Here is a 16,233-nt window from a genome sequence, read left to right as displayed (position 1 = left end):
GGTTGGGCTCACCTTACAAGAGCATCAAAAGGAGGGAAGGCGGAGGGACTTCCCTGGTGGCCCAGCGGTTAAGAATCTTCCTTGCAGTGCAAGAGAGACGGCGTCAATCCCTGGCCGGGGAACTAAGACCCCACATGCGGCAGAGTCACGTGCCGCAACTACCAGCAGTGCGCCACCACCATGCGATGGTGGCGATGTCTATGCATCGCAATGAAAGATCCTGAGATTTGCAACTAAGAACCTGACACAGCTTAATTATAAAACAGGCAAGAAAAACGAAGGAAGGAAAGGGGCTTGTCGTGTGTCAACTGAAAAAAACGCACAGCCTAAAAGTTCAGAGTTGTTTTATTTGGCAGACAAAACTGAGGACTTAAGCCCAAGACACATATGCTTGCGTGCTAAGTCACTGCAGTCTTTGCAACCCTATGGACTGTAGTCCACCAGTTTCCTCTGTCCATGGGATTCTCCAAGCAGGAATACTAGAGTGAGTTACCATGCCCTCCTCCAGGGGACCTTCCCCACCCAGGGATAGAACCCAAGATTCCTGCATAGGCAGGAGGGTTCCTTACTACTAGCGCCACCTAGGAAGTCCAAGACACAGCCTCTCAAACAGTTCTGAGGGACTATTCCAAAGAGGTAAAAGGGGGAGCCAGGATATGTGAGAATTTTGGCAACAAAGATCAGGTAGTCAGAACATCAAAAGATTACTGTTATTTAAAGAAAACCAGATACCTCAAATTAAGAAAGTTAGCACTTTTCTATGTATAGGAAGATGCAAGAGGATGGGCTCACTAGAATCACCCCTTTGACGTGCGCCTCAGCTCTCTGGGGCCAGTGTCCTGTATTTTCTCATCCTGAGTCTCCTCAGGGCGCACTGCTGGGAGTGGCTGCAGTGTGATAGTTTAAAGGCCACAGGATCTTTTGTTTACTAATATGGCAGGCAACGTTTTTTCATCAACACCTAATAAGATGCAGGGGCTTTATTTCTCCTATCCCCAAAAGGAGGTCAGCACTCGGACTCTGGGAAAGTTGGCATGTAACATCTTGAGGCAACATTCCATCCAAAGCCCGTGCGCCCCAGTGACCTTCCTCCTCTGCCCACTTGATGACCAAAGTCTGGGATTTCGATCAGGTGAAGGCGATTCCCTTGCTCCTCTTCCACACAGGCCAGGGGACTGCCAAGCTCCACTCACACCCATGAAACCCTACAATTGAAATGGCTACTTGGATACAGCCCAAGATAGAAAACAGTATGGAGCTTCCTTAAAAACCTAAACTTAGAACTCCCAGGTGACTCAGCACTCTCTCCACTGGGCAAATACCAGGGAAAGTTCAATTCAGTCCAGCAGCTCAGTCGTGTCCGACTCTTTGCAACCCCAGGGAACTGCAGCATGCCAGGCTTCCCTGTCCATCACCAACTCCCAGAGCTTGCTCAAATTCATGTCCACTGTTTTTTAATTAATTTATTGTTTTAAGTGAAGGATAATCGCTTCACAGAATTTTGTTGTTTTCTGTCAAACCTCAATATTAATCAGCCATAGGTATACATATATATATATAAATATATCCCCGCCCATCCTCCTCCCCATCCCACCCCTCTAGGTTGATAGAGCCCCTATTTGAGTTTCCTGAGCCATCAAGTTGGTGATGCCATCCAACAATATCATCCTCTGTCATCCCCTTCCCTCCTGCCTTCAATCTTTCCCAGCATCAGGGTCTTTTCTATGGAGTCAGTTCTTTGCATCAGGTGGCCAAAGTATTGGAGCTTCAGCATCAGTTCTTCCAGTGAATATTCAGGGCTGGTTTTCTTTAGGATTGACTGATTTGATCTCCTTGGAGTCCAAGGGACTCTCAAGAGTCTCCTTCAACACCACACAGTTCAAAAACATCAATTCTTTGCTCAACTTTTTTATGGTCCAACTCTGACATCCATGCATGACTGCTGGAAAAACCATAGCTTTGATTATACAGACCTTTGTCAGCTGTCTAGGTTTGTCATAGCTTTTCTTCCAAGGAGCAAGTATCTTAATTTCATGGCTGCAGTCACCCTCTGCAGTGATTTTGGAGCCCAAGAAAATAAAGTCTCTCACTGTTTCCATTGTTTCTTCATCTATTTGCCAGGAAGTATTGGGACCGGATGCCATGATCTTCATTTTTTTAATGTTTAGTTTTAAGCCAGCTTTTTCACTCTCCTCTTTCACTTTAATCAAGAGGCTCTTTAGTTCTTTGCTTTCTGCTATAAGCATGGTGTCATTTGCATGTCTGAGGTTATTGATATTTCTCCCTGCAATCTTGATTCCAGCTTGTGCTTCATCCAGTCCAGCGTTTTGCGTGATGTACTTGCACATAAATTAAATAAGCAGTGTGACAGTATACAGCCTTGACTTACTCCTTTCCCAATTTGGAACCAGTCCATTGTTCCATGTTTGGTTCTAACTGTTGCTTCTTGACCTGCATACAGATTTCTCAGGAGGCTGGTAAGGTGGTCTGGTATTCCCATCTCCTGAAGAATGTTCCACAGTTTACTGTGATCCACACAGTCAAAGGCTTTGGCATAGTCAATAAAGCAGAAGTAGATGTTTTTCTGGAACTCTGTTGCTTTTTCTCTGATCCAATGGATGTTGGCAATTTGATCTCTGGTTCCTCTGCCTTTTCTAAATCCAGTTTGAACTTCTGCAAGTTCTTGGTTCATGTCCTGTTTGAAGCCTTGCTTGGAGAATTTGGAGCATTTCTTTGCTAGCATTTGAGATGAGTGCAATTGTGTGGTAGTCTGAACATTCTTTGGCATTGCCTTTCCTTGGGATTGGAATGAAAACTGACCTTTTCCAGTCCTGTGGCCACTGCTGAGTTTTCCAAATTTTCTGGCATATTGAGTGTAGCACTTTCACAGCATCATCTTTTAGGGAATTCCATCATCTCCACTAGTTTTGTTTGTAGTGATGCTTCCTAAGGCCCATTTGACTTCACCAAAGAAAACCATAATTCAAAAAGACACATGCACCTCAATGTTCATAGCAGCACTATTTACAATAACCAGGACATGGAGGCAACCTAAATGTCCATTACCAAAGGAGTGGATTAAAAAGATATAGTACATATACACAGTTGAATATTACTCAGCCATAAAATGGAGAAGGCAATGGCAACCCACTTCAGTATTCTTGCCTGGAGAATTCCATGGACAGAGGAGCCTGGCAGGCTACAGTTCATAGGGTCACACAGAGTCAGACATGACTGAAATGACTTAGCACGCATGCAAGCAGCCATAAAAAGGAACAAACCTGGGTCATTTGTAGAGACGTGGATGAATCCAGAGAGTGTCATACAGAGTGAAGTCAGAAAGAGAAAAACAAGTATCATATACTAACGCATCCATGTGGAAATCTAGAAATATTGTATAGATCAGTGGTTCCCAACCTTTTTGGCACCAGGGGCAGATTTCGTGGAAGACAGTTTTTCCATGGATTGGAGGTGGGCGTGGTTTTCAGATGATTCAAGCACTTTACAGTTTCTGTGCACTTTATTACATCAGTTTCACCTCAGATCATCAGGCATCAGATCCTAGAGGTTAAGGACCCCTACTGATACTAAGAATAAAACAGACAACTGATGGGAACATGCTGTATAGCACAGGGAACTCTACTTAATAGACTGTGGTGTCCTAGATGGGAGGGAAACCCAAAAGGGAAAGAATATAGAAATACACATGGCTGACTCACTTTGCTCTGCAGTGTTTCTGCCACGGCGCTGTGAAGCAACTATACTGCAATAAAAAACATGCTCAAAACCCTCATCCTACCCCTTTCACACCCTCACTGCATCCTTGGCTTAACTGCACCCCTGAACTTTACTCAGGAGCAAGGAAGAGGTTCAAGATGGGTTAAGGTTCAACAGTGTCGGGGGTGGGGGTGGGGGGGGCCTTTTTTTCCTTTTTGCCATGCCTATGTCAAAATGGCTGCATCAAAATCAGTACAAGGAATCATCCGACCTGGAGCTATGATTCTATCCTCGCCTGGACCAGCTGAAATCTCCAGGTAGGATGAGCTCATCTGATTAGCTGCCTTTCCTCTCTGGCAGCTGAAAACTGTACCAAATATACATCATCAAGTCCCTCGCTGCAGGAAGGCCACATTCTCTTCCTGCCAACTTTCCACTTTGAGGCTAATCACCCCAGCCAAGAATAGACATCTGTGGCAGTGTGACGCTGAAAGACCACAGGGTCGTGAGCTTGTAATTTTGCCGGCCGGCTCCTAGCACCCAGGCATCTCCTGGCCAACTGCTGGAGACACAAGAGCATCACCGTGTGCTGGGAACAGGCCCAGACCAGTGCCCAGCACTGCACCATCCTGCTCCTCTCAGGCTGCACCTGCCATCTGCTCTGATCCGCCCCCTTTCCCCACAGCAGGAAAGGGTTCCTTGGTCCAAACACTTCCTCTTTAACAAACTCCATTTAGAACCTGAAGCCTTGCACTCCACAATTTAATAAAAGCCGAAAAGGCAACAATTCTGGAAGAGGTTACACAATATCAGTTCCACCAGGAAGCCTGAATGGTCCTTCTCTGGGAGATGATCTTAATAGGATGGATGGCAGGCGGAGCCGGAGAGGAGAAGGAGCAAGGATGTGGTCGAGGTAGGCAGCGCCCCAACAAAACGTTTATGCCCAAAAAGCTGACCTTGGGCGTCCCAGCCATGTGCCACGTGTTGCAATATATTGGCTCATTACCTCATTTAATCCTCAGAGGGACCCAAGGAAGGGGGCATTCTTGTTTCCATTTTATAGGGAAGCAAATGAGTTTCAGTTGTTGAGTGTTCATTTAAGGCCAGCCAGCCAACAAAGGGCGCCAATAGTTCGGTTCCAGGGTTTCCCTAATGACCTAAAGACGCACAGCTGATAAAAGCCCAGATCAGGAGGGCAAGGACGGCAGATCACCAGACGCTCCCTGGTGGCTACAGAGGGCACAGTCCACTGTCAAGGGCAACGGAAGCGTGCGCTCCTGTATTCAGGGGGCGGGAAGATATGGTCCCTCCCAGTCGTGCTTGGCCAGGCCTCAGGGTCACTAGGCCGCAGCCTCACCACTTGATAAGGTGGAGCTGAAACCGCCCCGCCCCCAGGCGTCCTGGCCTCGGCATCTTGGCGTGGTTCCCACAGCAACCCCACAGGCTGCGCAAACGTCTCTGACCACGACCTCCGGAGCGCAAGGCCCATTATTGTCCTTCCCACTCATCACCTCTCACATGGCCCTTGTTTTCAACTTGAACCTCATCAGGTTTTCTGGGTAAACGCGGATATCACGTTGTGTTTGCCCCACTCTGGCCAGTCAAGACAGGCTGTGGCAGCTTACCTGGCGGTAGGCCGGGCATGAACTCCACGCAGCAGCCTCCTCCGGCATCCTCAGTGTCCTGGTGCTGCTTCTCAGCAGCCGGTCCTTGACCTCGCCCGTGACCCTTGACAACGCCTGTGGTGACGTAGGTCCACCGCGGCCTGGGGTGAACCCCACAGACAGCAAACACCTCCTTCCGGCCTGAGGGACTGCGAGGAATCCGGGGACATCCGGTCTCTGGGACAAGGCATTCTGGGACGGCTGTTGGGTGGGAGTGGGCGGAGCTTGCGTGGGTCCTCGTTCCAGCGTCCTGGCTGATTCTGGGTACCGCAGGGTACCTGCAAACCCTGAAGTTATCTGTGGAACACAGAGAGGTGCGGGAAATAGCTACAGTCACCATTATCTCTTTCCTCCCTGGCTTCGATCCCTTCCTCAACCCAGAGCTTTCCTCTTCCTGGTGTTTCTATTTTACACTAAGCCACCGTTTGTAAACTTAAAAGCCAAGCGTGTTACTTCCGTTGTTTGACTTCATTCTTTGGGATAAGGTTGCCAGAGAAAATTACAAGACATCCATTGCATTTGAATTTCAGATAAATGTCAATTAGTACAAGTATATCCCATATGTTGCATAGTTAAGTTAGTACAGTCGCTCAGTCGTGTCCGACTCTTTGCGACCCCATGAATCGCAGCACGCCAGGCCTCCCTGTCCCATCACCAACTCCTGGAGTTCACTCAGACTCACATCCATCGAATCGGTGATGCCATCCAGCCATCTCATCCCTCTGTCGTCCCCTTCTCCTCCTGCCCCAAATCCCTCCCAGCATCCGGGTCTTTTCCAGTGAGTCAACTCTTTGCATGAGGTGGCCAGAGTACTGGAGTTTCAGCTTTAGCATCATTCCTTCCAAATAACACCCAGGGCTGATCTCCTTTAGAATGGACTGGTTGGATCTCCTTGCAGTCCAAGGGACTCTCAAGAGTCTTCTCCAACACCACAGTTCAAAAGCATCAATTCTTCGGCACTCAGCCTTCTTCACAGTCCAACTCTCAAATCCATACACCACCACTGGAAAAACCATAGCCTTGACTAGACGGACCTTTGTTGGCAAAATAATGTCTCTGCTTTTCAATATGCTATCTAGGTTGGTCATAACTTTCCTTCCAAGGAGTAAGCATCTTTTAATTTCGTGGCTGCAATCACCATCTGCAGTGATTTTGAAGCCCCCCAAAATAAAGTCTGACACTGTTTCCACTGTTTCCCCATCTATTTCCCATGAAGTGATGGGACCAGATGCCATGATCTTCGTTTTTTCAATGTTGAGCTTTAAGCCAACTTTTTCACTCTCCTCTTTCACTTTGATCAAGAGGCTTTTTAGTTCCTCTTCACTTTCTGCCATAAGGGTGGTGTCATCTGCGTATCTGAGGTTACTGATATTTTTCCCAGCAATCTTGATTCCAGCTTGTGCTTCATTCAGTCTGGCATTTCACATGATGTACTCTGCATATAAGTTAAAGAAGCAGGGTGACAGTGTACAGCCTTGACGTACTCCTTTTCCTATTTGGAACCATTCTGTTGTTCCATGTCCAGTTCTAACTGTTGCTTCCTGACCTGCATATAGATTTCTCAAGAGGCAGGTCAGGTGGTCTGGTATTCCCATCTCTTTCAGAATTTTCCACAGATGCTGCATAGAATATACTAAAAAGTATTTGTCATTTATCTGAATCAGATTGAACTGTGTGTCCTGTTTGTTTATTTGCTAAGTCTGGCAATTCTATTTTGGGAAAGACCTGTTTTCTGTTATCCTCATTGAGTGTAGTACCATGGGATAACAACTGCGTGTGTGTCTTTGTGAGGAGAAAGATTATGTTAATATTTCACAATACATCTTCCCACACAAACAGAAGTGCACGCATTCTGTGAAGGTTTTTAAAGCAAGGATAACAGGCACGTTTTATCTGCAGGATACTGCAAAGTATTTATTTGGAACAAACAAAACTGTCATGTCCCACGTAAGTTAGGAAGTGCACATTTCTGCACTGCTGCTGCAGCCTGCTCCCTTGTACCTGTTTCAGCCACTGACATTCAGACCATGTAGACACAAGGGAATTCAACCAAATAAAAGCAAAGTTCCACTGCTCCCTCGTCTCACACATACACACTGTGCTCGTTGAAGCAAGCAGAATCGCAGAGTGCTCTGAAGTCATGCATTTCCTCTTTGCGTGAACCTGGACGAGTTACTTCACATCCCTATACCTGAGTTAAGGGCACAACAGAAAAATAATCACACGACAGTAGTAACCCTTATGGTCAGAAATGCTGACTGAAGTAGCGGATGTGGCACTGTCTAAGCAATTTAAATCCACTGATACACAAGAATTTACTGTGTTTACTCAGCCTTCTCAGACATGACTGAGAGAAGGTGACTAAAGAGGAACATTTTTAACAGGTTATTCATAAATGCAAAGAGTTGGTGCTTGGGGATGACTGGGCCGTACCTCCTGTCTGATTTTGCCCACCACAACCCTACTTTTAGAGGAACCTCTGCCCTAAGACTTGGGATGGGCATCCAGGCGAAAAAAAGGGGGCTCTGAAGAAAGAGACAGGAAACCTGACAGGACGTGCTTTTTTCAAAGATGCACCCAGAACCAAGCTTGCCCAACCATCGCAGACCCTCCTGTCACTCGCTGCATCTTCCCTTCGCCAGCCTGCTTAATATTCCTTCCATTTCACCCTCCTCCCTCCAGATCCCAGTTGCCATAGTCAAGCAGCCGCCTCCTGTGTGATGACACTATGACCACTCACATGCTAACCCGGACTGCAAACCCAATTTTGCCCTCTTTATCCTTTCTTTTTAGGAGTATGTGTGTTGGAATTCCCAGGTGGTCCAGTGGTTAGGACTCTGCGCTTCTATTGCAGGGGGGTACCGGTTTCATCCCGGATAGGGAACTAAGACCCTGCCTGCCATGTGCCTTGGCCAGAAAAAAAAAAGTTTGTTTGTGTCCTCAAGTGTGGGCCCATGTGCAAGAATCTAAGAAAAAAACTTTGGCATTGACAGAAAGGTTGATTTTTTTTCTTGGCCCTAGTGGGCTTTCTTTGCCTGTATTACTGACATAACCAGGGACCACCCTTGGTTTGAGTCTAAAAAGAGACTCACACAAGAAAGGGTCTTCATCATGCCCTGGGCTTGAGACCTGATTCAAGGGCCCCTGGGCAGTAAAGGACAACAGGGCCTCTTTGGCTCTGACCTTTTTGTACAGAGAGTCACCAGGCAGAGGGGACCCATGTCCCCTCTCTGCCCACATTCCCCCCCACAGAAGAAAGCAGACATAGGTCACCCGGAGGACTCTTCCAAGAAGGGTCAGAAATGTACCTTTCCAGGATTGCCCTGGTGGGCCACGGTTAGGAATCCAGTTTCTAAGGCAGCAGACACAGGTTCCAGGCCTGGTCCGAGAACAACCCACATGCTGTGGGGCAACTAAGCCTGTGTGCCACAGCCGCTGAAGCCCTTGTCTATAGCCTGTGCTCTGCAACAAGAGAAGCCCCGCAATGAGAAGCCTGCACGCTGCAACTAGAGCGTAGCCCCTGCTGCCAAAACCAGAGAAAGCGCTCACACAGCAGTGAAGACCCAGCACAGCCAAAAATATATTAATTTTTTTAAGAAAAGCAATGTTCCTTTTCATTCTATTGCCTCTGGAGCCACAGATGCCCTGAAGTGGGCATAACTCATAAACATCTTTACACACATCTTCCCTCACCAATAACCCAAACAATCAGGGGATGAAGCTCTTCTTGAGCTCCTTGTGTGTGCCCAGCATTATCTAGGAATTGTAGACTGATAAATGGAGCAGGAATAGCATCAAAGAGCTTTCGAAGAGCTTATGACACTGGATGGTCCCAATTTACCTATGCAGGTAAAGTGATCTAGTTAGTGGGGGGAGGGGCTCCCATCACCCCAGCCCCACCATTTCAGCCACACTGTGTCCCACTGGATTGCAGCTTGTGATGGTTGGCAGAGTAAGGTCGTCTGTCAAAGAGGGCTCTGGGGAGCTGAGCGCTTGACCATGGGAATAGAGTGGAATGGAGGGAGATAGGGGACCCGCATCCTGGGCCTCCATGTGCCATGTTGATTTCCATTGCACTTCTTCTGAGGCATAAATTGCTCTGATTCTCCTTTCTTCCACCCCAGCTTCTCCTCATCTCTCCCAAAGGATGCTGAACCTCCAATTCAGGTTTAGAAGGAAAGAATGAGGCAAACAAAGGAGGAAAACATACTCCAAGTCCTGTTTTGTTTCTAACCAAGACTCCTGACTAAAAGGAGCTCCCAGGATTGGGGGGAAATGGGGGCGGGAAGGGGAGGAATAAATACAAGGAATCATGAGGTCATGAAGCATCCTTTCTGCTCAGAACTACAGGAAATATCAAGGTCAAAAGCACAGCCAGTTTAGAAGGACAAGCAGAAAAACCACAAGGCAAAAGGAAGTAGAAAAGAGCCCTCCTTAAGCAAAATGTTAAATACACTTATTATAGCAATAAATAATAAGGCAGGATGGAGTGTACATGGTGTAAACACCTTTAATACAATTCTAATTTTCTCTTTGCTTCAAGAGCCACAGATTGTTATGGCAACAAAACAGAAAAACAGATCACAGTATTAATTTGATATCTCGGCTTCATTTGTTCCACATTTGCACTACAACACATGCATGATAAACAAGCCGGGGCTGAGCCAAAGCCGAGAAAGCGCTAAAACCACAGAAGGGCACAACGGAGCACCCTCTCAGCCTTGAGTTTTGTTAAATAAAAAACAAATAATAATTTTCTACAAAGAAGAGCGGTTCAGTTGCCCACACAATTTGATATTTGATTGATAACACTTGACAAGCAGATAATTCCGTCCTCGCCAGCCCAATGATAAAAGGGAAAACGGGAACAGACAGCAGAGGATCGTGCAGGAAGTTCTCCACCGCCAGTTTGGAGCGAGAAACCTTGACTGTCCCGGTTCTTAGCTCTCTGTGTGTCTGGACCCCCGTGCACGCCTTCCTACCCTCACCCAGCTCACTTTTTACTCATCACTAGTGTGATCTTCTCAGAACAAAATCAGATTGTTTGACATGGAGAAAAAGAAAGTCTCATAAATTGCTGTTGGGGGAATGAACTGCTAGCATCTCCCTCAGATAGAAACGTGGCAACATCTAGTAAAGTTCAATATTTTCAAGACCCATGACCCTTCTGAGTACAGAATTTTTTATACAGATGCTTTCTCCCATGTCTCCAAGGACACATGCCCAAGACTGTTCATTCCAATATTGTTTATAGCAGAAAAACATCAGAAGCAATCTAAATGTCCATCAAAAAGAGAGTAGGTGAATTATAGGTATGAATGGGAGAAGGCAGTGGCACCCCACTCCAGTACTCTTGCCTGGAAAATCCCATGCACGGAGGAGCCTGGTAGGCTGCAGTCCATGAGGTCGCTAAGAGTTGGATACGACTGAGCGGCTTCACTTTCACTTTTCACTTTCATGCATTGGAGAAGGAAATGGCAACCCACTCCAGTGTTCTTGCCTGGAGAATCCCAAGGACAGGGGAGCCTGATGGGCTGCCGTCTATGGGGTTGCACAGAGTCGGACACGACAGAAGCAACTTAGCAGCAGCAGCAGCAGTCATAAAATGGATTACACTTCTGTTAATTCAAATAAATGACCTAGAAGCATATCTTCAATGTTTACAAATTTCAGAAACATTATTGAGCAAAAACCCAAGTTGCAGAATGATATATATGTATGACATTATTTATATAAAATTTTAAAACTTGTAAAAAAAATGCCATACAATGTATATGGATCCACAAATGTGTAAAAAATAATGTATTTTTTTAACATCTTAAAGATGTTAAAGAAAAAGAAATATGACAACATGAGAGATTATGCTGGTTTAGATTTGACAGAGAAGGTTTTCTGAAGAAATATGCTTGAGTGACAGGAAAGGACCCAGTGCCGTGATGGTTCTGCACAGCCTGGGGTTTAAGAGACTTTCTGGAATCAAATCCTACTTTGTCTGCCATTTCACTATTGTGTGACCCTGGGCAAGTTATCTGACCTCTCTGTGGCTCAGTATAACAACAGTACTTACCCCATAGGGCTGACATGAGACTTAAATATGTTGATGTATATAAGTCAGAACACTGCCTGGCACGTGGTCACAGCTACATGAATGTGTGCTACTATTTATTTTTTAGGTAGAAGAAACAGTAAATTCTAAGGCAGGGTGAAAGGGAGACAAGATGGGCAGAAAAACTTTGAGTGTTCATGCAAGTGCAAGAAATGCAATGGTCAGATCACATTATCCTTCCCAGGACTGGCCTATTTGATGCACCCAGTGAAACAAGAGTCTTGCATCATCACAATCAGCAGTGGTCCTGGGCTGAGCACACGCCTTCAAGCCCTGGGCTGTGAGCCCTGTGAAGACAGGAACCATGTCAGTTTTGTCCACTGAGCTCCGACCACCGTTACTGTCACGTGCAGTAATAACAGTGACCATTGCTGTTGTCTACCTCTTACTATGTGCAAATCACAGATTCTAAGCGCTTGGTAGCTCAGAAGGTAAAACGTCTGCCTGCAATGTGGGAGACCTGGGTTCGATCCCTGGGTGGGGAAAATCCCCCGGAGAAGGAAATGGCAACCCACTCCAGTACTCTTGCCTGGAAAACTCCATGGATGGAGGAGCCTGGTAGGTTACAGTCCATGGGGTCACAAAGAGTCAGAAATGACTGAGCAACTTCACTTCACTGGTTCACAACCTGTAGGAAGCCACTTAATCCTGCCAACATCAAACAAGATATGACTATTATCCTCCTCTTAATAGATAAACCAACCATGGACAGTGAAGACAAGTAATTCATTCAACGTGGCCACCTTATACATGGTGAAGCCAGTCTGAGATGGTTCCTGTCAATGACTGTGAGCTTAATAAATATCTGTGGAGGGAAGTCAGCTTGGCTGAAGGCAGAAGGGAAGAAAAATTAAGAAGGTCAATCCTCCTTTGAAAATAACTTGGAATCTGATACAAGGCAGAATGGTTCAGACAGTAAAGAACCCACCTGCCAATGCAGGAGACACAGGGAGAGGCAGGTTTGATCCCTGGGTCAGGAAGATCCCTTGGAGAAGGAAATGGCAACCCACTCCAGTTTTCTTGCCTGGGAAATCCCAAGGTCAGAGAGGCCTGGTGGGCTACTACACAGTCCATGGGGCCTCAAAGAGTCAGATACAACTGAGCTCACATGCACAAGGCAGAAACTTTAAAATTCCGCTGCAGAGAAAGTACAGTGATGTTACCTGGAAGAACCTGGAGGCACATCTATGACCAGCACCCAGTGCCCATCGACTGGCTGGCTGTGGACAACGCTGCTTCCTGGAGTCCTCTCCAAAGTCACCTCGCAGCAAAGCGCAGCTGCAAAACAGAAGGGGACCCACCCCGAGAGCAGGCAGCTGGTGTGAGCAGGAAGTGGACAGAGCCTGGCCTCATGGGACTGTCACCCAGACCTGAAGACAGCCTCTGCGTAAGTCATCTGAGGCCACCCACTTTAAGGCAGGCATCAACATCCTGGTTCTATAGCACCGCGTCTTAGCTCTGCCCCACCTGCTATAAAGGCCTCTGCAACTCCAGCCCCCCACCTTGCCCACCCCCAGGACCCCTTGAGGGGGCTCACCAGGGCCATCCTCCAGGCACCGTGGCCATCTTCCACCTCTCAGCCTTCAGCACCAGCTATGCCAAAGGTTCCCACGTTGGTGCCAAGGTCACTGCTTCTCACAGACCTCCACGTGTCACTCCACGGTGCTGGAACCCAGAGGCTTGGGTGGGAGATCTCTCGACCTGATTCTCCACCTGCAGCTCCCCCCAGGCCCTCCAACATCGACTCCAGGGGGAACCCATCTCTCCCCACCCCAGTGCCCACCTTGGCCCCAGAGACCCTCCAGACTCGGCAAAATTGCTTCCTCACTTTCTCCCTGCAGCCACCAAGCTCCGGAATTGCAGCACAAATCCACAAGGCCTTAACTGAATATAGACCCTACCTGAGTCCATGTGGCAGGCCTTGTCTCTGAATCTAGCCTGAGGCCATGGCCTTCTTTCTGCTGATTTATTTTTTCCCTCCTTAGTTTCTGGGGCAAACAGACCCCTCGGAATAATTCTAGGAAAGATGGGGAGGGGAACTGAGAGCAAAAGCAGACTCTCCAATGTGGGGAAAAAGAAGGCTTTGCCCAGCTGAGCAGGCAGAGAATGCTTCAGAGAAGACATCAGGTGTAACTGCACCTCGGAGAAGGGTGGGCTCTGGAAAGAGGTGGCCAAGCCTCCCCAGACGGTGGGGTCCAAGGCAGGGTGCACAGAGCATGTGATTCTTCAGTGCTCAGAGATGAGGAAACTGAGCCAGAGGGACAGTGAAGGAAAGAAGGTCAGACCTTAGACCCTGAATAGCAGGTCAAACAGCTCGAAATGAAACAAAACCCAGTCTAAGCAATGTCTGCTACAGCTCTCTTCACACATATCCTGGGGCAGAGGAACTCCGAGGACAGATCACACACAATTTCAAACACCTCCTCCCTTGCCTTCCTCAACAGCTGAGCCTATAAAATAAATTCCTTTCCAGCCATCATTAAGGCTCAGATTGGCCATGTGACACAGTCTGACCATCTACATAGCAGTGCACTCCTATGGAAGGGCTGCCTTCCACACCCACTCCCACAACACACACACACACGAGTTCTCAGGAGCAGAAAGCCCTTGGCTCTTGCCCTTCATTTTCACTCTTCCTCCTACCTTGTTGAAATACAGAAGATAATGGAGCTTTCACTAAGAGGACCAAAGCCACATATGAGGATGGCAGAACCAGGAGACAGAAAATATCCTTGAGCAGCCCTGGACCACCTCCCTCCAGCTTCCTGTTACATTTAAGAAAAGGAAAGAAGGAAGAAACAAAACAAGAAGGAAGGAGGAAAGAATCTTGTTTAGGCTATTAATCAGATATATGTTTATATTTCATTCCTATTCATAATCTATAACCTACAGGAAAATGCATTCCCAGACACTGGAGGATCACTTGTGATATCATAAAATGGGAACAGTTGCTATGGGAGCAGTGACATAAACGAGGAGCCATCTCACTATGGAACACTACATAGTGGATAACAAGGGTCATGTGAGCACACACACAGATAGCGACATGGAAAGCTTTCCACTGCAGATTGTCAAGGAAAACAAGCAAATTAACAGAACAAGATTGGCCCATCTGAGTGATTTTAAAAATCATAGATGTGCATGACCTATCTATAAATGTATAACTAAAAGAAGTACATATACTGCCTGTTACCAAAGGCTATTCCTGGGCTTGTGGGAGACTAGGCTTGGGCTGGGGTGAAAAGGGGCTTTTGTTCTTCCCTCTCTGCTTCTGTGCAGAAAGTAGCTGAAAAGTATAATTAGTTTGCTCCCTTCCCTTTGAGTAATTAAATTCTAGACTTCGCTAAACCTGAGTAGATGAGTAAACGTCTTGGACGACCATCCTCTAGATGTCTTTGACTCTACAATTCCAACTGTTTCCGTCGATCTCCCGTCACAGAGAGAGACAGATGGCGCGTGGATGGGGCTCCACCAGGACTGCTATGCTGGTGGCATTTCTCTGCTGGGCATCTGCCCCTTGGAGACCTAGAAATGGAATTCTTGCACCCCGATCAAATAAGTTACTGGGCCATTCAAAGAGCTGGCCACATGACATTCCAAATCCAGCCAAAATGCCCTTGCCCACTCTGCTCAAATGATTCTGGCCCATGCAGCCTGATTCCCATGCTTTCCCAGGGACCCCAGCCCTACCTCCCACTCCACAGGCCTGGGAGTCTGAATCAAGAGCTCCCATCACTTCCCCACCATACTAAGGGTTCAGGGACATCAGCTTCTGGCTTTCTGGGTTCTGCTCACCATGGGTCTGCCGATGCCATTAGCAGGTGAGTGGATGTGACCTGTGAATTACACAGCTGCTCAGCGGGATAATTGCTCTGTAATCTAAACCATAATGGGTGTGAGAGAGTGGCTGCTCTGCACGTCTGAGGACGTTCACAAGACACAGTGTCCTGTGAAAAGAGCACCGTGTGGGGTCCCACCGTGGCGAGAGCACCGCGGGGGCATCCAGCGGTAGAGACAGGATTCAGGCACACACGTGTGCAGGGAGCTGACCAAACCTTTCTGAGGCATTAGGTCAAGTAAGTGCAGATTAGCAACTGTGCACACGGGATGAGAGGCCGGGGGCAGACGATTCATCTTAAAGTCAGCACGAGGGTCTGCCAGAGCAGCACAGGGCTCACAGGACGGGCCCCTGCACAGCGTCTCAGAGGCAGACCTGCCTCCAGCTCGCCGTGGGCAGCCTGGCACCCACTGGAGAACAACAGGGACCACACATCCCTCTCCTACCTGCTGTCCTGCCTCTAGAGCCAAGTCCCACTTCAGTCTAGTCCTGCAGCCATTCCACAGTCACCAGCCACCCAGGCCCGAGCTGGGCAGATGCAGATGGCAGCCTGGGGCTGAGCCCAGCAGGGGCCATGCTGGGGCTGTCCCTGGCCGGCCAAGCAGCTGCGGGGGCCGGAGAGCGAGGGAGGGATGATAACACCGCAAACAACCATCGGGCACCGGTGGACAGGAGATGCAGGTCGGGAGGGCTGCACTCAGAACCACCCCTCCCCACCCTCCAGGCCACTGGGGTGCTGGTCGGAGCCAGGGCTGCACAGCCTCCCATCTGCTGCTCAGGAGGCATATCGAGACCAAGGTCCCCTTCTGGCGGCAGCCTGTGGTTTTTGCAGAGGCTGAAGGGTCCATGAGAAATGTGTGATGGGGTGGGAGAGAGGAGCTGAGGGAGCATGTTGAGGATATAGCGTG

General features: G+C 47.9%; 1 long non-coding RNA gene across 1 annotated transcript in view; it reads right to left on the bottom strand.

Annotated features, from left to right (window-relative positions):
* LOC132346877 (uncharacterized) overlaps window positions 1-15,880 on the bottom strand; it is a 56,770-nt gene extending 40,890 nt beyond the window's left edge. The window contains exons 1-3 of the long non-coding RNA XR_009496839.1: window positions 13,025-15,880; window positions 12,651-12,765; window positions 5,343-7,572 (exon numbers count right to left, since the gene is read on the bottom strand). This is a non-coding gene — a long non-coding RNA (uncharacterized lncRNA). The remainder of the gene's footprint in view (window positions 1-5,342; window positions 7,573-12,650; window positions 12,766-13,024) is intronic.
* Between the last annotated feature and the right edge of the window lie 353 nt (window positions 15,881-16,233).

Source organism: Bos taurus, chromosome 13, assembly GCF_002263795.3.
Source record: "Bos taurus isolate L1 Dominette 01449 registration number 42190680 breed Hereford chromosome 13, ARS-UCD2.0, whole genome shotgun sequence".
NCBI classification, from domain to species: Eukaryota; Metazoa; Chordata; class Mammalia; order Artiodactyla; family Bovidae; genus Bos; species Bos taurus.
The sequence above is the reverse complement of the archived record's forward strand: the minus strand, read 5'-3'. Positions and strand labels throughout refer to the sequence as shown.